The sequence below is a fragment of the Pholcus phalangioides genome, unplaced genomic scaffold (genome assembly GCF_987345545.1).
Source record: "Pholcus phalangioides strain wild (caught in Gottingen) unplaced genomic scaffold, Ppha-v1.0 ptg000010l_1, whole genome shotgun sequence".
In the NCBI taxonomy this organism is placed as follows: domain Eukaryota; kingdom Metazoa; phylum Arthropoda; class Arachnida; order Araneae; family Pholcidae; genus Pholcus; species Pholcus phalangioides.
The window spans coordinates 29,713,704-29,735,461 of NW_028301603.1; positions in this window are offsets into that span (position 1 = coordinate 29,713,704).

Here is a 21,758-nt window from a genome sequence, read left to right on the forward strand (position 1 = left end):
ATTTGATATATGGGGTGATTATAAAAAAACTATCCTGACATATGGGCCCCTAACTATCATACCATTCACAGAAACTGAATGAAATTTTGGCATAAGGTATTTTGATGTACGCGCTCAAGAATGATATGGAAAACTACAGTGTCACTAACAGTTACAGTGAGAAAATTTCGAAAATATCAAATGGCAACACCAAGTTTTTTGTATTGGAATGCGATCTCCATACTGAAAAACACTAAATAGCGTTGGAATGTAGCACGAAAATCCCCGGAGCTAGGCAAGGAAAAAGTAAAAAGGACTTTCCTGTGCACCAGAGCATTAATGTTCGTTTCATTCGTCACACCGTTTCTTCGGCTGAGATCCCAGCCTGATTAGTCCTCCACAAGGTCATGTGGAAAATTTGTGAAACACAATAAAATGCTTTATTTTATGCTGCTTCTCTGTCTTTATTGGTTGTCCTCACTTTCAGCCTATCTACCGCAGGTGATTTTCATGCTACAGTTGCCGTTCGAACGCTATTTAGGGTTTTTCACAATGGAGATCACATTCCAATACAAAAAAAACTTGGTGTTGCCATTTGATATTTTCGAAATTTTCTCACTGTAACCGTAACTGTTAGAGTGACACTGTTGTTTTCCATATCATTCTTGAGCGCATACATCAAAATACCTTATGCCAAAATTTCATTCAGTTTCTGTGAATGGTATGATAGTTAGGGGCCCATATGTTGGGATAGTTTTTTTATAATCACCCTGTATTTACTCGCACGCACATAACACATCAGGACGTTTTTATTTAGAAAATTCTCTCGCGACGCCTTAAATCATGAACGTTACTTCCTTCCCACGGGGGAAGAGGGGTCCGTGACCAACACCTTGGGAACCACTATCAAGGTAACATGGACGAAGAAAGAAAACTCTTTTCAGATAGTCATATCTTAAGGGCGGCAAAATATTATTCGCCTAAGGTGGCAGAATTTCTACGATCGGCACTGCTTAACGATTAAGGTGCCGCTTAACGCCATGAAGGGCCCCGCCATGTCTAGGTATTGGGGGGGGGGGTGGATAATCGTGCCTCTCCTTCCCACGGGTCCAGGGAGAGGCGACTTATTGTTCAGGTTCATCGGATCGTTCCGTATTTCACGGGACTGATCATGTCACCTGACCCGTGTCATTTGGTTCTTGGGTGGAGCGATCACTCCCTTCCCACCTAGATCCGCGCCTGCTTCCGTGCCCTTTCTAAAAATTGACAGACGAAATATTGCGTGCGCCCTCGTTAAGACTTTCTTTGGTGTGCGGCTTTAACCGCAGTGTGCTTGCTTGACTGTGGGTCTCTCAAGGTCTCTGGAACAGTGTCTCGGGTCCCTTAACTGATGTAGAACTGCTTAAGTGATCTGTAAATGTGCTGCGGACTTCTTGGGTGATGTGGAACTATACCACGGGCCGCTTTAGTGCTCTGGAACCATGCCGCAGTCCACTTAAGTGGTGTTGAACTGCACCGCAGGTCATTTAAGTGATCTGTAAATGTGTCGGGCTCACTTTACTGTCTTTAAAAAAAATGTGCCGCTTATTTCATTTTTAAAAAATTGGGGTTGACGTCGCGGGCCACATTAGATGACCTCCGGGGCTACATTCGGCCCGCGGGTCATTGCTGCTCCCTTCTCCCTTGACTACTTCATGGTTCATCCTCGACTTCCCAGAATAGTTTATCAGATACTTTCACACACTTATAAAAGAAACACTTCAAAGCTTAAATGAGCACACAAATGAATATCTCCAGCTGGAGTCTCGATGCCCCCCGGGAGCCGCGACGCACACTTTGAGAACCACTGCTTTAACCCATTCCTACCTGTGCGTTTGAATGAAGGCTCGAAATCACGAAATGCAATAAAGCAAAAAAAAAAAGAAGTATCGAAATTGCCATCAAGAAGTTCGTTCGCACTTCATTAGACAAACGGAAGGGCGGTCGACATTAAAACATGGCGGACATTCAACGGCCCTGCCAATCAAACGGAATGAACCCCCCATTCTGTAAAAGAAAAATTCAAACACACACACACACTACAAGCACCGCCGGCCATGCCAAGGGTGTGTTTAGAGTCATCGATCTTTCGCACGACTATTGAAAAGAAGTGCGAAACTCCATAATGAGATAAAAGGGTTGTCCACGTCCCGTGTCCAAACATAGCCAATGTCCAAAGCGATATAGCCATACATAATACACTAGTTGACTGTGGTGACTCTATACACACGACAATAGAGATTAAGTCGGTGATGAATGCCTTTCTGGAAGCAATCGGGTCAATGGAGAAGTCTTTTCATATTAGTTGTTGATTTCCCACCAGGTGCACGTTAAATGAACTCTAGCTCATTGAATGGGTCAAGAAGTTCCCCGTTCTCATGAATGACTTTATGAATACTTATGAATGGGCGTTGGTCACTCTCTCTCTCTCTCTACACTACGGCTGTCCGTCACACTGCTGCTGAAGTGACTCGCGGCTTTCAGTTATTTTTTTTTCCTTTTCCTTGAGGACAGGTCCGGCAATAGTATCTAGGAGCGGGTCCCTTTCTAGTAAATGTACAGTGGAAAAAACCCCGATTGTTCTTGAACCGGAGCACTGTCAATCTTGGCGGCGTATGAGCCGCTTAACGCGTGGGCTTACCCGGGCACGGCTAAAAATCTGGTTAAAATTTTCGAAATGAAACATGTCTCACCAGGTGGGGGGGTCTCAGGAAATATCACGCATCTGAGCCAGGAGTGCTTCTAGGTGCACGAGGGACTCTAGGAATCGATTCAGATATTGAAACCTCCTACACAAGAGTGCCGGGTCGCTTTGGCGATTAAAAATTTTGTACTAGCGCCTAAACTTACCCAAGTGTTATTACTAAATTTTTAAGTCGGAGGAAAATGCGAAATTTTTGATTTTTCGAAATTTTTTTGTGATCGTGTCAACCAACATGGAGAATAGTCTTCAAGTCCCGGAAAAGAACGTTATTTTGAACCGTTTTCCTCAAAAACAAATATGCCTTGCTCCTAAAATTTTGCTGACGCCTAATTTTATATTCCATTTGTTAAGCAGGTCCAAAACACTGCTTACCCACGTGTGGACCATGCCCACAATATTCAACGAAATGATTAATTAATCCAGAGGATTTTCAACCGGCCCACAGCATGGGCACCCCCCCCCCCCCGACAGACCAGACACGACCCAGGCTCTGTCCCTCCCGGGAGCCCCCCTCCCCCCCAGCGTCAAAGATAGAGTCGACTGATCTAATGTGCATATAGGAATTGGTGTCATCGTGCCCCCCAGCAATAATGACCTTGCCCCTCTCAGACTTTCGGGTCTATCTCCGCCTATGGCCCACAGCAGGGGCGTCGGAAATGTTTCGAAAATGTGGGTGCTCGTCTTTAGTTTTATATTGGAAATTTTAATTTCTGGATCAATTCTGGGAGTGCTCGGATCCATGCCACAAATTACCGTGGGTGCTTCAGCACCCACATCACCCCCGGCTCCGACGCTACTGGCCCACAGTGATGTTTTTTGTGGGGGAAAAAAAAGGCCAAAAATCTTTAGTTGCCTTGAAATACGTTGCATATTCTTGAAAAATGTTTGGAATAAGAAACATCACATGCTTTTTTTAATGGCAGGGTGTAGATTATGCGATTGTGAAGGAATTTTAAGAACGTGAAATGGACAAAAAAAATTTTGCATGTTTGTATTTGAATAGAATTGCAAAATAAAATAAACATAGCTTTGAAGGAAACATATTTTCTGGATATTATGCCGAGCTGAACTCGGAAAGAAAAGCCATCTGGTCTCCGCCGGGACTCGAACCCAGGCACTCTCTCATTCCTGGCAAAAAGCATGCTACCATCTACACCACTGGAGATCCTGGCTTCCTTAGTTCACCTTATTTCTTCACTTTCTTTAATTCCGAGTTCACCTCGGCATAAAAATCCAGAAAATATTTGTTTCCTTGGATATATTGGGCTGAGAAAAAGCTGTCTACCGTCCCACTTGGGGGTCATTTGCCGAAGTTAATAGAGGCTACTAACAGTGCCGTCTTAAGGCATGGGGGCCTCAAGCGAAGAGGGGCCCCACAAAAATGAGATCTGAATGATTGAAATTTGAAATGGAAATTTTCGAGAATTTGTTTGGTAAGGCCTCAGAAATCAATCGGCCTCTACTTCAGCGCCTCAAGCCACAATGCGTGTATTAGGAGGGCAGGGTCGTGTGTCGTGGTATAAATGCTTGTCCGGTTTGCAAGAGGGCCTCGGTTCGAGTCCCGGCGGAGACCAGATGACTTTTCTTTCCGAGTTCACCGTGGCATAATATCCAGAAAATACCTGTTTCCTTAATTGATATATATTGGGCCGAGAAGAAGCCGCCTATCTGTATAGCACGGCTTTGTTCCGATATCCCATCATCACGTATATGATATTTGAATTGAAGAAACATGTTAGAACTACTGCCAACGTGGGTATTAAAAAGAAACCTAAAATCACATGACGATGCTGCGTGCAAGAAATTAATCGAAGAATTCATAGAGAATTCTCGCAGTTAAAAAAAAAAGGTGAAAACAGGAAGTTAAAACAAGCAAAAAACGTACTTTAAATACAGAAGTTCATAATAAAACGTTCATATACGTATAACGGGCGGGAAAAATATTTCTGGTCGTGATCTGGGTGTAATGTCTCGTGGTCACAACTATTAATGTGCAGCATGATGGTATCATGATTATGATTTACTAGCTATAATAACTGGCGCTTCCCGGAGTTTTCTTCAATGAGGCTTTTTGGATCACGTGATATCTCCCTGTCTCTGAGGAACATACAAACCGTGTCCAAGTTAACCGATATGGTGAATGTCCAACTCAAATGTATAGGTCCGGCAAATTACTTCATATTTAATCTCCTGGGCTTCGTATCTCTAAGCGAACTCAATATTTCAAAAATCGGGAATTCTATACAATTTTCAAAATTATTGATGTGGCATAAATCCCCCACTAAATTTCCGCATTTCAGCAGTAAAATCGGCAATTGTAACACTGATTTCTATTTACTGCTACACCTAGTTTCAGGTGAAGGGTATGTGTAGTAGTAGTAATGTTTGACAACGGGGCCATGTCACCTCCTTGCGACGCTGGTATGTTCTAAAGGAGTCACGGGAGGAAATCAAGTGAGCCGCCCTTAGGAGTGTGCGACAGGTGCGATTGCACCGGGCAACGCGATTTGGGAATTGAATACTTGATTGCCCAAGAGCCTAAGAAATATCCTCCGTAAGGAGCCGGATAATATGAGAAAAATCTGTCTGTTCCGTATATGGGACGATCCCACGAACTTACGTAGTTAATAGCACTTCCCGGCACATCACCCGCTCCCGGACACAGCCACCTCTCCTACAACACCAGCCTAGAAAAGTTTGTACTGTACATAGATTTCTGAAACGCCCTGTATAGCTAAAGCGTAGTGAAAGCTAAATTTGACGAATGGCAACGTTCGAACGACGCATACTATACTTTATTTTACGATAAATGCAAAGCGTGGAAAGTTTCATGAAAGACCACAACTCCAGCGGGGACGACGAACTCCCGTGATGGGTGGTGTGGGGAGAGGACCCCCATATACACAAAAAGGGACTTACATGATGACGATCACTGAATAACATCAGGAAGACTTATTCCAGCGCCCCCTGCAGTTTCATTTATGCACCAATGTCGGAAAGTGTCATTCATAGTGAATGTCGCGCGGTATGGGAGACATTTTCTATTTTTCATAAGGATCCACAGAAATAATAAATATATACGAGACATACGAAAGCATCGATCCTCACGTAATATGTACCCAGCAAAAATAGGTTCCAACTGCGATTCCATTGACGGAATGGATTCCCAAGAGGGTCCTTCATAAAGTGGAAGAGAATGCTGTGATGGGGCGAGTTCTGATAATTGACTAATGAAGGAGAAACTCTCGACTTGACGTTACCCTTCGTTGGACCCGTGACGGACAGGGAGCCAAATTCCAGGTGACTCTGGTGCTATCGAGTGGAAAATGTCATCGCTACGGGTTGACGGGACTTTGATTTCTTTGATCCGAAATAACTCGGAAGGGGGGCGGGGAGCGGCGTCCACTGAAATTGCGGTTGGATATCGACTATCCATCGCACAGAGCAATAATACTATTATATCTTAATAATAATAATTATATAATAATAATAATAATAATAATAATAATAATAATAATAATAATAATAATAATAATAATAATAATAATGTATAATAATACTATTATACTATTTATATCTTAAGTCTATGATCCATCGATCCGAAGCTGGTCGGATCATTGAAAACGTTTCCAACCGCATCTTCATGGTGCTCACGAGCATAGGCGTACGCAGAATTTTCTCGGGGGGGGGGGGGGAATCAGAACCGCAAAACCCCCTCCTTTGCGTACGCAAATGCTCCCGAGCACTGTGGTTCTCACTAAAGGGCTGCCCTTACCAGTCGCGGGGCCCGGTGCGAAAATAATAGCAGGAGCGAGGCGTGTTGGCAATTTCGGGGGTCCTTTAGTCCCGAGTTTTATATATTCTGTGGGAGAGGGGAATCAAAAATTCCGAAAATGAAAATCATGGAAATTCAGAATAAATGCAAGAAATAATATTCCAGCGTCCATCAAAATTCAGAATAAACACAAGGGGTGTGTGTGTGTGTGTGTGTGTGTGTGTGTATGTATATATATATACACATATATACATACATATACATACATATACATACATATATATATATATAATTCCAGAATTGATCAAAATCCAGAATAAATGCAAGAAATAATTCCAGAGCGTCCATCAAAATTCAGAATAAACGCAAGGAATAATTTTAGAATGAATAATACCCAGAATAAATGCAAAGAATAATTCCAGCGTCCATCAAATTCAGAGTGAATGCAAGGAATGATTCCAGAACTGAACAAAATCCAGAGCAAATGCAAGGAATAATTCCAGAATCGCGATCCTCCTTTTCCCAAACTTATAAGATACGACACCTATTTTTATTTTGTGGGCATTTGTGGATTGTGATCAAAGTTGCATATTGCAATTATTATAATTTTGCTATTTTTGGAAATTATACTCAGTTTGTGATATTCATTATGTTAACGGCATTAGTCTTACTTGTATAGTTATGAATATATGCGTAAAGTATTACAGCAAGGTCTGCAATTTAGTAACAACTCACAAGAGGGTTGACTACTGAGGGGGTGTTCAGAGACAGTGAGACCATTAAAAGTGTATAATTATTGTACTATTTGATGAATGATTGATATTTAAAAAAAATTATACTCATGCTCTGTAAACCTAAATCTCTGATTAGCATCTCTCGATTATGTCACATGATCCGTGGGGGGTTTTCGGTTTTTGCACAACATCAGCTACTCTTTTCGCCCCCTTTAATGGCAAATGTTCCTTCAGAATTTAGTAAATATTTCTCGTGATTAGTTTGCTCTGAATTCAAAGATCTGTAAATTAGCCACTTGGGGGGATTGACATCAAAATTTATTTCTCTAAACATACACTCACTACACTGCTGATACGCAAGCACAAACTTGTCTTTCCTTCATATGCCAATCTCAGGCAATTTGTAGGTCGGAAGACAGCCCGCAAAGGCCAGGAACCGACGAAAACGTTCAATTCTGGTCTGGTACTTTGGTAATTGTAGCTTTTTCAGTTCTGCTTGTGCATAAATACGCCATTCAAATGTGTGTATATTCATATGAATATTAACATCGCGTGTCACAAATTCGAGATGAGTGGCTGACAAAGCCGAGGGGGAATGGGTTCGACCTCCCCCACTGACAGTTCACGACAGATAAATGAATTAAGGACTTGAAAGGAAGGGACCACATCTGTTCCGGTCCGTATAGTTATCGATGCGCGCGACTTTTCACGGGATCAGCGATTTCCACCCATCAGATTACTAACCACTCGTCGCATCGGACTTCGAAATCAGATCCGATCCTGCTTCAGTGCTCGCAGAAAACAATGTTTTTTTTCCCGAGTCGCGAGCACCTTTATCAGCCCGGTATCGGAAGAACAGCACTCTTGAGGCAACTCTGGCACACATACCCAAACTCAGAAAAGCATAGTGTGAATTTTTTAATGTCACTTGAATGAACTCGCTCTAGCAAGGAATTGAGCACGTGGGGAGGGTATCGAACCCTTTGCTTTTCCGATGCGACACCATTACATGATTTGACAGCTGCTCGAAAATGAGGGGGTGTGTTATAGCGCATTTCCCCTTGTATGTATCACTTGCTTTCCCCGAACTACCCCGATAATTACGGGGGGTCTATTAGACTCACAGCTCAGGTGAGAGTTTGAACAACCTGAACCAGCGTTTCTCAACCTACTGTCCGTGACGTTGGCATAGGTGGTCCGCAGGAAGACTTGATAGAATTATTCACCCGTTGTAATTGATAATATCCATATATGGGTTCAGGGGCCGTTCAAGTATTACGTAAGCAAATTTTTAGCCATTTTTGACCCCCCCCCCCTTGTCAGCAAAAGTCAGCAAAACGCTGACCCCCCCCCCCCCCCCCCTTGTCAGCAAAATTTCGTCATCAGCTCTGCCCTCTGAATCCTAACATATTTTTATGAAGTGTGGTTAATGACGTAATCCCAACCATTATCCAACCCCCCCTTGTCATCAAAAGTCAGCAAATCGGAAACCCCCCCCCATCGATGATGACGTAATACTTGAACGGCCCCTCAAACAAAAGTATACTTACATACTTAGGTTCACCATCGAGGAGAAAATAGCAAAAAATAGCAGAAAATAGCGATCCTAATTACGGAATATCACTAAATTTTGGCATAAGTTGCAATTTATTGCTTTAAATGCAATTTTTTAATTACTGCTAAAATTCCTGAAGGGTGTGAAAATAAAGAGCAGCTACAAATGGCAGTAAATAAAAATGTATTTCACGAAAAAAAAAAAAAAATTCAAATGGTCTAATGACCATATTTCATTGAGAAAAATAGGGGGAACTAGGATCTCTAAAACGGTAAAATACGGGACGTCGACAATCGCCATCAAAAACATTGTTAGAAGTAGCCACAATCACCAATCGCAATTAGAATTCCAAAAAAATTGAGGATAAAACGTTTAACGTGACAAATACGTCAGATGAATATTTATCATTTTTGCTATACAGCATTTTATCATAATATAATTTATATTATGAAAACCCTGTGTGTGTGTATTCACGACTTTGATAAACATTAGATTCAAATATAGTTGAAAAACGGGACAAAAAATCGGAACAACGAAAATTACAGGAATGTCCCGTAATACGGGACACAAGTGTCTCATCGTTTCAGACATTCTAATGGTCCTTGTTTACATAAAGGTTGAGAAACATTGACCTAGACCAAACCCTAGGCTCCCTCGCACTAGCAATCACTTACGGCACCCGTGCACTAGAAACTAGAAATCCTTTCTCACTCGCTATTCTCTTGTCCAGGGTTGCCCTTATCCAACATGGGGCCAGATGTGAAACAATTTCGAGGTTAATTACCCCCGATTTCATATATTTTGTGGGGAAGGAGATTCACGCATTTTAACACAGAATATACTGGAATGCCGAACAATATATACTCACCAACGAAAATTCAGAATTAATGGGAGTAAAAACCGCAGAATATCACTGAAAATTCAGAATTGACGACGGAAAAAAATAATTCCAGAATTGATGAAGATTCCGGAATCGAATCAATGTGTTGATTCTCAGACACCTTGTTTTTAGGCTACAACGAAAAAAAAGTATTTGATTTTTGCATATTTTTTCACTTGTATTATCGCAAGCGAGGGAGCCCTCAAATCGCAGGGCCCCGATGCGACCGCACCCATCGCCCACCCTGGAAAGCAGCTTTGCCCTTATCCGTGCAATTATTTATCCGTGGCTCTTTTTTGCAACGTTGCCTCTAAGCTGCGCGTGTGCACGGCAATGTATAGTTTCTTCTCGCGCTGAACAAAAATCATTTCATCGAATACAGAAGTTAACGCCCTGTTAAATACTGAAGTTTGAATGCAGAAGAAATCCGGGGCAGTTGTCCGATTGTTGCGAGCAGAATAAAAACAGCCCCACCGCAGGTTTTTTACCTGCAAGAAGGGAGCAAATCCCATTGCTGCCTTGCAATTGTGATCATTTTCCTGCTGGTCTTACCATGGTGATCATTTACCTGTGGCTATTGCGATCCTTGCCCTAGTTCCTGACAGGGCTGTATAGTATGCACACTATATAACCTCGTTCCTGATGAGAATTTATGGTTCGATCCTTTGCCCTTGCGATAGATCAGGGGCGTAGCCAGAAATTTCGTTTCGGGGGGGGGGGACTAGACCCCCCAACTCCCCCCTCGCGATCGATTATTTACTTTCGACTCTCTCACTTGGCGATCACAATAGTTCCTTGCCATTGTGATCATTTATTCACGACTCCCTTACTCTGGCGGTCATTTCCTAGCAGCTACCTTGTCGTGATTTTCCTTCAGCTTTTTGTCGTGGTTCTTCTGTGGCTCCTTGTGAGACTCCATCCAGGGCCGCAACTAGATGTTTGGTCACCCGGGGCAAGCGCGCATTTTGACGCTTTCTTGTAATGTTGAAGATGGTTTCAGGATGAAATTTGCGCTTCCTCGGGTCTAGCGCCCGAGGCACGAGACTCGCCTGCTACCCCCCCCCCCCCAGTTGCGGCCCTGACTCCATCTTGTGATTTACCTGAGGCTCCTCGTGATTTACCCGAGACTCCTTGTGATAGTTTTTTGCGGCTCCTTGTCATGTTTTTTCGGGGTTCCATGTAATGATTTATGTGCAGGGTTTTCGTAGTGATTTGGTTTAGGCTCCTTCCCCTAATTATTAACACTTATTCCAGGGCCGTAACTAGGATTTTTACCGCCCGGGACAAACATGATTCAGTTGTTCCGGGCAAACATTATTTTGTCGCCTCAACAACTTTAAAATTCGATAATTCTATAAAACAGTGTTCTTTTTGTTGCTACCTAAAACTGCCACACGGGGCCGTTGCCCCCCTCTTGTTAAGGCTCTGCTTAATCTATGCTCCACTGGCTGGTGCGACTGTTTAATTTGCGATTTCCTTGCCCAAACGATCATTAACTTATCCTAGCGATCGTGTTCCGGCTGCTCCTTGCCTTTGTGCTCATTTATCCGCGGCTTCATAACCCGGGCACTCATTCACCTTCAGCTCTTTGTCAAGATTTATCTGCGGGTCTCTTCACCCTAGTAATAATTTTTTCCCTGCTCTTGCGATTATTTATCCGCCGATCACTCTTGCGATCCTTCATTTGCGACTTTCTCACTCTATTTATTAGCATCTCTTCGCCCTAGAGTGATCAGATGCGCTGATCGACCGCAGTGCCGTCTTAACGCATGGGCCAGAAGATGGGCTCCAGAAAAACGAGAAATAGTTGAATTTTTCGAGAATTTTCCAGGTAGGGCCTCAGAAAATCACTTGGCCCAGGGTTCCATGACGCTCTTAAGACGACACTGATCGACCGTTGACGTGTAGACGGCACACATATACACTACAGCAGCGGTTCTCAACCTTTTTTTGACTCGCGCGCGGAGCCCTTTAAAGTAAAAAAATTCTATGGCGTAGGCCAATTTTTTAATTATTCCTCAAAGTTAGATTTATTTTTACTATTTGAAAATATTTATAATTATTTTTTTAAATTTTACTGTTTTTTTTTAAATTTTACTGGAGCGGCCGCGCAGCCCCTGGAGAGTGCACGAGTCCCAAGGGCTCCGCGGAGCACCAGTTGAGAATCGCTGCACTAAAGTAACTCAGATGGTTTTAGCCTTAGCCCTTCGTTTGGCAATTTAAACCCGTTTCATACTAGCTATGACTTTTATATCTTATTTATTGAGAATATAATAATAATCATTTGATTATTAATAACGGATTATAATAATTATTTGAAAAAATTAATAAAAAGGCATCAGAGCAATTGTCTCAACGTAGAGACTTCCAGGTTTCTCATACCGTACAAAGGATTAGACAGGGACCTACTATTTTAAGTGTTTCACTTACCATTTCTTTCCTTGTAGAAACTATAAAAATCTTTAGAGCTTATATTCAATTGGAAGCATGAACTCAACTGGATTAATAATGCTGTTATAATTAGCACTAACAACTGTGGAAATGCGCATTTCCAGCTCTATGTGCAAATTTTATTTTACAAATAACTTTGCACACAAAATGAATCAACACATAGAGACTGCATCAAGTGTCTCTTACCTCGCTGTGCGATCAGATATTTTATGTTCATGTTATTTTTCAATTGTTTTCTCTTTTATTTAAAAATTTTCTCTATTTATATTTCACAGTTATTAGTATTCTTCCGACGATATCCATCCCGATGATAGTTGGAAAATTCATCCATAGATGGCGCTCAACACACAATAGAATTTCACTTTCGTTTTATCTCCGTTGGTAGAATAATTCGGGGGTAAAGATCAGAAATTTCAAGATATTTTTCGTCATTAGGCTTTTTGTTTGTTCATTTGTTCAGTATTAGGTGGGGGGGGAGAAAGGTTTACCTTTGCAAGAGACAAATTTTGTTACCAACCTTCAAAAAAACATTTAAATTAACGGAATTTATAAAAGGCATTTTCTTTCGATATTTTAATTTTTTGAAATGAAAATATTAATTTTCTTTTTCAAAGAAGTGAAACAATTGTGTGAAAGGCCACCAATTTGGGTCAATTTATAATTGCCTAGAATGAAAAAAAGCAGAAAATTTACTTTTTTTTTTACATTTGGTGCCGTTCAATTATTACGTAAGCAAATTTTTAGCCATTTTTGACCCCCCCTCCCCCCCCCTTGTCAGCGAAATTTCGTCACACTGCCCCTACCTCCTAACGCATATTGGTGGGATCAGAAACGTACGTGGGAGGGGGGGGCATAAGTGGCTCGTGCGCCCCCCCCCAGAAAGAAAGAAAAATATTAAAAAAAAAATTAAAATTTCGAAAGAAAATACATTTTATAAAATGTTATTTTTATCTATTTCTGTTAATTTCAATCCTATTTGAAGGATAAGAACTCAAAATTTCTCTTTAAAAATTTCATTGCGACCCACACTTTAAGCCATATACGGTAAACCTTTGAGCCGAAGACCAAATGTGGACCCGAAGACCTAATGTGGCTTGCACCCCCCCCCCAAACCTAATTTTGTAAAAATAAACTAAGCGGCACATTTTTACAAATCGCTTAAACGATCCGTGGCACATTTAGAAATCCCTTGAGTGACATGTGGCACAGTTTTAGAGCATTTAAGCGGCCCCCAGTGTGGTTTCACATCTCTCAAATTACCCGCGGAACATTTTCCAGATTACCTAAGCGATCCGTGGCGTAATTACGGATCACTTGAGTGATGTGTGGCACAGTTCCAGAGAACTTAAGCGACCCAGAAACATTTCCAGAGCACTTGAAGGATTCGCGAAACATTTAAAGACCATTAAAGTGGCTCTTTTTAGGGGACTTATGAATAGGTAGAATGTTAGTTCAGGTGCCCAATAACTATTGAAAATTTTTTTTTCCGTTTTTGGCGCACCGAACAAGATGCCATTAAGAATATTTCATAACTTCAAAAAGGGTGGTTGATGACGTAAGCATCATCCAAACACCCCCTCCCCCCTTGTCATCAAAAGTCAGAAAATCGGAAAGTCCCCCCCCCCATCGATGCTGACGTAATACTTGAATGACCCCTTTTCCATTTCAGCACGTGCTTTTACGGATTTACCTCAAAAAAGGCGCCACCTCTCTGCGGAACCAGCATCTTTTCTGGGGACAGAGGCTTTCCTGGAGCCGGAATTCGACGTGAGGAAGAAAGCCAGAATCAGCCTTCACCCTCTTGATTAGCATCAAATCTATTCAGTTTGAATTTCGGGGCTCCAAAGTTAGGGGCAAATGCCCCGCTCACCCATACGGAAATCATGCACTGAAAATTCTGTCGGCAACTATTAACTGTCAGCAGGGCCGTAGTGTGCCTTCTCGGGTGCCCGGGGCAGACTTTTCCTTGGGGTTCCTCTTGAAAGGGTTATTATTATTATGCAAAACAAATGTAAACTTTTGTGGGCCCCATTCGGCTCGGGCTCAAGGGCAGTGCCCCGGTTGCCCCCAACCTAGTTACGGCCCTGACTGTCAGCCAATATTAACGAAATGCTGCCCTATTCCACGAGACACATGAACGCGTCCGTTAACGGGAAGTGCCCACTAACGAAGAAGTTCCATTGCATAAAGAACTAGAGAAGATTATTCGAACCGTGAAGGATTTTCGATTTATCTTTACAAGGGTTTTTTGTGATGATCATTGATTATCTTTACATTTTCCGCGATTACTTCCACGCCGAGCAACTACGTGTCTCTTTAGGACCAGGGCCGTCTTAAGAGTATCACGGGGGCCCCCGGGCCAAGTGGTTTTTCGGAGGCCCTACCTGGTAAATCCTAGAAAATTTCAACCGGATCTCATTTTTGTGAGGTCCCCTCTTCTCTTGAGGCTCCCTTGTAGGGCCCATGCGTTAATACGGCACTGTTTAGGACGGCCCTGCAATCGAGCCACACAATCTCATCAAAACCCCCAAACTACATAAACGTAATCTCACAACATCTCGTCCGACCCCCCCCCCCACGCCCTCGAATCGCAAGTTTTAATTCCCACGACACACACAAACACTCCCCGAAGCCAATCCCACGGACATTAATCACCCCATTTATAATCAGAAACTGATTAACAATCACAGTCATGACGTCACAAAGCCAACGACGTCACCGTACAATATATATATATACCCATACATTAATTTCATTCCGATTGTTACTCACCCAGGAAGGTACAGTAGCAAGCCAAAAGAAAAAGAAGGTTTGCTGGTGCTCGTGACCGACCACCTTACATCAATTGTGACATGCCAGACAAGCACAACAAATAGCCTTATGTGTATTTGCCCTATCCTTCCCTTCCTTCCCCCCCCCTTCAAGCTATTTTAATATCAAATAAACAAATGCCCCCCCCCCCTCTTATATTCTGTGCCCCCTCCCCCCCCAACTTATCTCTCAACAAGATTTATTTCTCTATTGTTTTGTCCCTTTGAAATGAAATGGATTTTTCTTCTCCCAAGTTATTGCCTGAAGATGGAGAATGAGAAAGAGAGAGAGGCTTGTGATGGTGGACCTCTCAAGGAGTCACGCTTTACATCGCATTCTCCGCTCGGTGATTTGATTATTATGCATATATGTAATATTTTATTTGCCTTCTCTTCCTTTTAATAAAAAAAATGCAAGAAGGAAACCCGTTTTTATTTATTATTATTATTTTCTTATGAATCCAGGTTAGTGGTGGGAAATTTCTACGAATTGGCGTCACGTGATGGCTTCTATAGAACAGTGTTTCTTAACCTTTTCTCGCCTGTGGCCCCCCTCAGACTATCCTTTCTTCTCGTGCCCCCCGTCTTATTCAGGGCTCCTCTCATTTTCATCTAGAAGTGAGATCATGTCTATTTACTGTATTTAGCTGATGTGTTTTTTTTATTTGGATCCACTGATACAACTCCTCGTGTACCACGGAGTTCATTTATAGAAGTGTTTCTCGACCGCCGGACCTGGCATCAGTCAAACCGGGCCGCGAGTGATTTTCATTTCGATGAGTGATTCATTTTTTCGATGAGTTTCATTTTTCCTCATTTATTTTCTGTTATTCGCGTGTATCACCGAAAAAAATCAACCGGGCCGCGGACTTCAAAAGACTGAAAACCACTGATTTACAGTAACCAAAAAATTTTATGAATAAGGTCAGTCTCTCTTGACTCCTAAGTCCTAAGCTAGAGTTCAGCAAGGGTTTCCTTGTGGTGTTCTATGATATTCACTTTCAGCATCGGGCCACTGGAAGCCCATTAACTGGTAGTATCAGCTAATGAGTAGCATAGTTGCATACTTAAACTCAAAAATCATAGCATCAGGTGTTATTATGTAGCTCCACTATAGTCATGAAGTGGCCGTCCACAGATTTAGGGGGGGGGGGGAGACGACCTTGTCTATGGTTCCCACATCCTGCAATAAGGACCCTAGGCTGAAATCTTGGCTGCCCCCCCCCCCCCACGGTGAATTTATAGCACGAAAAAAAAAATCAGAATCGTCTCAGGATCACAGGCTGAAGTCCCTTCACCTTGTGGGGCTGACATATACATCTCTCTAGAAATGCGTATCAAGTACGAATTTCTAAGAATTAAAAGCTTCTTGCGCATTTCTTGGAGCATTCTCACGTCTCATACATTTTTTGGAGCACGCGAGCCTCGTACGTATTTGTATTTCTTGGAGCGTTAAAGCTGTGTACGCATTTCTATATAGGGATGAGCAAATTCTTTTTTCGCATTTCTAGGGATTCAATTTCCTGCGAAACGCATACGTTTTACACAATATATATTTTATAGATGAAACTTTTTACGCATTTCTAGCTGAACGCGTGATTCCTATGCATTTCTTGGCGTTTCAAGATTTGTACGCATTTCTGGGAATGATTGAGCTTCTCTTACACGTTTTTAAGAGCACAGAAGCTTGTACGCATTTTTAAGAGTACGAAAGCTTCGTACCCATTTCTAGAGATAAGTAAGACTCACGAATTTCTAGGGATGGCAACCTTCTTATATATAAGCATTTCTTGAGATATTTTTTGAGTAAGTTTCTTACATATACACATTTCTAGCAGCAAACAAGCTTCGTGAGCATTTCTTGTAGCATTCAAGCCTCGTATCATATACATTTCCAACGATAACACATATGCCTCCAATGAATTTCTGGGTGTACGCAGACCTCCAACGTGTTTCTAGGAGCACGCAAACTTCGTTCGCAATAAATTCACAAATATAACCAGAGATTCCGTACATCTTCAAGACCGTACAGTGCCCGTTCTATTGAGTGATAATCTATATGATCTCTCTGCCTATATATAGCACTCCTCGAGAGCGAGGGAGAGAAATTCATATCAATTCTGACTATATCTATAAGAATATTATATATTCATCATATGTATATAAAGATGAGAAGGTCAGAAAAATGTGTGTGTCTATATCACCATACGGTAATTTCCAACCAGTGGAGTTGAGTAGGAAATGAAGGCGCCATCTATTGGTGGTCACCCCAGCCTCGGTAGGTAAAGAACTTGTTTCTGATGTTCTTTGGCCGGATTTGAACACGTGGACCTTGATGGCAACCTTCATAGTGGAAGATGAGCATCTTACCACTGCACCACTCGGGCGCAAAACAACCCGTATTTGGTACAATGATTAGCGTAAAGGGCTGTAGTGACGAAGGTTGAGAGTTCGATTCCCACCGGACAACTTTCCAAAAAAGCTTGCCACATACAAACAAAACTGCCGTTTGACGCGGAATAGCTGGAAAAGAGATACTTTTGGCGATCAAAACATAAACTTTTGGCCAAGTTTCCGGAAAAAAAACACAACAGGATTTTCTGGAACTGGAAAAAGATCATCTATATCATATCATCTGTAATATAGAGTGCTAGCTATATATACAACTAAAGAAAAGATTTTTTTTCTTTGTTGCCCTATCGAAGCCATTCAAATTGACTTACAGCCAAAGCACGTATACATTGGATAGAATTTATTAAGAGCACGATTCTCTGAGAAGATGAAGGATTAAATAGAACAAGAAAATTCGTTGCAGATGAAATCGATTGTTTCCGATGGGCCAAGACCCTGCACCTGTGTGTGTGTGCTCTTCTTTTTTTCTCGCCAAAAGACTCAGTTCATTTTACTTAGTTAATATCAAGAAGTAGGAGCTGAGATACTAGTTATAATAATAATAATAATGATGATGAAAAGAAAACACCTATTTTTTTTTCTGTTAAGATTACGGAGCCGCAACAATTACCCGAAGAATCACCTGCGAAAAATAGACTGACACCTGCTACTAAAGCGATACGCATACATATATAATGTATAAGTCAGTTTGAAACGAGCAGATGTGACGATCACTTTGAGTTGATTGATTCAATCTCGGAAAATTTAGGATTTCATTGAAGTGTCTAGCCGTTGAGATAACGAGTTTTCGTCGTTGCAACCAGTAGTCATGTGATTTATGTGTGTCATCGAGAGTTCTCGACATATATATACTGTACATTCCCTCGTTTTCTCTTCACCGAATTTTTTGAAATTTCTTGAGGGTTGTTGAACATAATTGATCCTAACAATGAATATATACAGGGTAGAGTAAGGACGGGATTATACACTATAAAAGTTTTCTAAAAGTTCTTTTATAAAATTTGAGAAATTCAATCAGTAATATTATCGGTTGCATTTGCTCAAACGTAACGAAACCTATGAGCTTTATTGGCTGGATTTTTCAAGTTTTATAAAAGGGACTTTATCAAACTTTTAAAGTGTAATCCCGGCTTAAGTTTCTCCCTAAACAACATTTTACTGGTGAACCGTTGATCCTAGAGGCATACTTCAAATTACACGAAGTATCAACATGTAGACCTCAGATATACGTAATTCATGTTGCAAAGGGTTGTATTAAAATACGAAAACTAACTTTTTATACGGACACTTTGCCCTCAAAAACCCAATTAAAAAGTTGTTGTCCTGTCTCTTTTGAGGAAAAAAAACACCACAATATTTCCAAGTGCAATATTCACTGAGATATTCGAATTCCAAATTCTGTGGGAAGTTGGGGAAAGAATAGCAAAATCTAACGGACAACGCTTCTTCCCCACATTTATGCTGTTCTTTTCCAATTATCCTTGAACATTGTTATTGACTGTTACCATGAGTATTGTTTGGAAAACAATTTTTTCGTGCATTGTTTGGAAGCCACGACTGTTGCCTTCAACATTTTTGGGAAATTAAGTTTTTCGCTCATTGTTTGGAAGGTGGGATTATTGCTTTGAGCATTGTTTGGAAAATATTTTTTCCGCGAAATTTTTGTTTATGGTATTGTTTTCAATAAAACTGTTACTTCTAACATTGTTCGAAAAAAAATATCTTGTTTGTGTGGCACACACACATTGCTTTCAAATATAACTACTACTAGCTACTCCTGGAATTGTTTAAAATATATTGTTGCTACTGGCATTGTTTAAAATATATTGTTGCTACTGGCATTGTTTAAAATATATTGTTGCTACTGGCATTGTTTAAAATATATTGTTGCTACTGGCATTGTTTCAAATATATTGTTGCTACTGGCATTGTTTAAAATATATTTTTGCTACTGGCATTGTTTGAAAATTGATCGTTACTACTAACAATGTTTGCAAACGCAATTGATAATATCTGCGGCATTGTTTGTAAAATGCAATAGTTGTTTGCTGCATTTTTTAAAAACGTGAACATTGTACAACAAAAAATAATTTTTGCCGGGAACATCATTAGGAAAAAGAAACTTTTGCCTTGAATATTGCCTGGAAATTTTTTTTTTTCAGGCATTTGTTCGGAAGCCACTACTGTTGCCCTATACATTATTTAGAAAACAAATTAACTTTGAATATTGTTTGGAAAACAATTTTTTCACGTATCGTTTAAGAGAGAAGCAAAGTGACTATTTCTATAGAAATCGCTGGAAAAACGATTTTTTCGGACATTGATTTTAAGCCACGATTGTTGCTTTAAAGATTTTATGGAAAACAATAAATCCTACGTATTGTTTGAGAGCTGTGACTATTTCTTTGAACATTGTTTAGAAAGCAATATTTTCGCGAATTATTCGTTAACCCCAAATGATGCTTTACTTATTGTTCAGAGCTCTGAAATGCTTGAACATTTTTTAAAGACGTAATTGTTGATTAAAAACACAATTGTGTTAATGCATTGTTGTTTCAAAAAGTAACTGTTACTTCTGTCACTATCTGAAAACGTAATTGTTTCATCTGGCATTGATTTGAAATATAATTTCTTTTCCTGGCATTGCTTGAAAACGTAAATGAATTTTTTTGCTTCAAGAAAAACAAAAAAATTAAGAAAATGAAAATATAAAGTTATTAAAAAAAAAAAAGTGCCACCTAAAGCGATCTACCTTTTGATTGGAAAACATTATTGCTATATCCGGACATTGCTCAAAGAGACACTTTTTCCAAATTGCCTTTGCTTGGCCATCTTCACAATACCAAATTGCTTCCTTTGGCAAAACTGTTTCCTGGAACGTTGCTCAATTACATATTGTTTTCTTGTTTTTATTAAAAACAGATCGGTTCTTCCCTTGGATATCGCTCAAAAGCAATATATTCCACATTGTTCAAAAACGAAACTATTTCCTTGGGGGGGAAAAAATTGCTTGCATCGTTGAATTTGACACTGTTAAAATACGTGATATAGTTGATGTTTTTGTAAAGTTGTTAAAAATTCAATTTAAGTGAAACATTTTCGTTTTAGGCATCACTAAAAACAAAAATATTGTTGGCATAGAAATGGTTCAACATTATTTAGCCAGCTGGCAAGTCATGCGCGTGCCGTGTTAGAGCCAATGAATGTGTCTCTCTCACCCCTGTCAATCGCATTAGCTACGGTCAGCCACATAGGTAAAGCCATTGCGTAAAAGCCGAATGAAGACATCTCAATGACCATCGTAACGTTACTCTTGGACACGCGTAACATTGGAGGGAAGCAGACAACAGGGTTCTTTCAAAAAGATGGACATTGTAAAAAAACTCTCCCCACTCGAAATAATCCCTCAAACTCTTTCACCAGGCACGAACGTCAAGACACGTTTGTGATAGACCTTTCTCAACTATGTGCGCCATTTTTTTCTCTGAACACATTACACAATACGTTCACACATGGGTTTAAGAACATGCGACATCTGCGGTGTTTTTCGGAAAAGTATGATTTACGAGTATTTATTATTATCCAGAGATTTATGGACCTAATGGATCATTCGTCTCATTTTGCTGAATATTCCCGATGGGCATTTCCAGATGATTTGATACTAATCTTTATCATTAATATCAACAAACACTTCTTGGACAGAACATTTTTCCCCATTCGGTATTGCGCGTAGAGGTTCATTGTCTTCGCCAACTGTTTTGAAACGTAATTGTTGCTTGTGGTACTGTTTTAAAGCATAACTGTTGCTCGTGGCATTTTTTAGAACATAATTGCTGTGTTTGGCATTGTTTGAAAACGTGAACGATTTGTTGCTACAAACATTTGTTTGAAAATATAAATGAATTGGTTACTAACATTGTGTACGAAACGTAGTCTTGCCACGACTATTGCTTTTAATATTGTTCGGAAAATCACTTTTTTTGCGTATTGTTCGGAAGCCGTGACAATTTCTTTAAAAATTGTTTGAAAACAATTTTTTCGGACATTGTTTAGAAGACTTGAGCTGTTCCCGAGAGTTGTTTGAAAGGGTAATTGTTGCTTCCAACATTATTTTGCAACATAACTGCTGTTCCTGGCATCGTTTGAAAACGTAAACGAATTTTTCCTAACTTACCAACATTGTTTGAAGACGTAAATGAATCGTTGTTGCTAACATTGTGTGAAAACTTAAATGAATTGTTGCTACTAGCATTGTTTGAAAACTTAAATGAATTGCTGCTACTAACATTTGAAAACTTGAATGAATTGTTGCAACTAACATTGTTTTTTGATAGGATAAATGAATTGTTGAATCATTTGCGAATCAGTTGACAAAGACTGGTGGTTCCCAGTCCCCCTTTTCTTCACGTATTGAAGAGC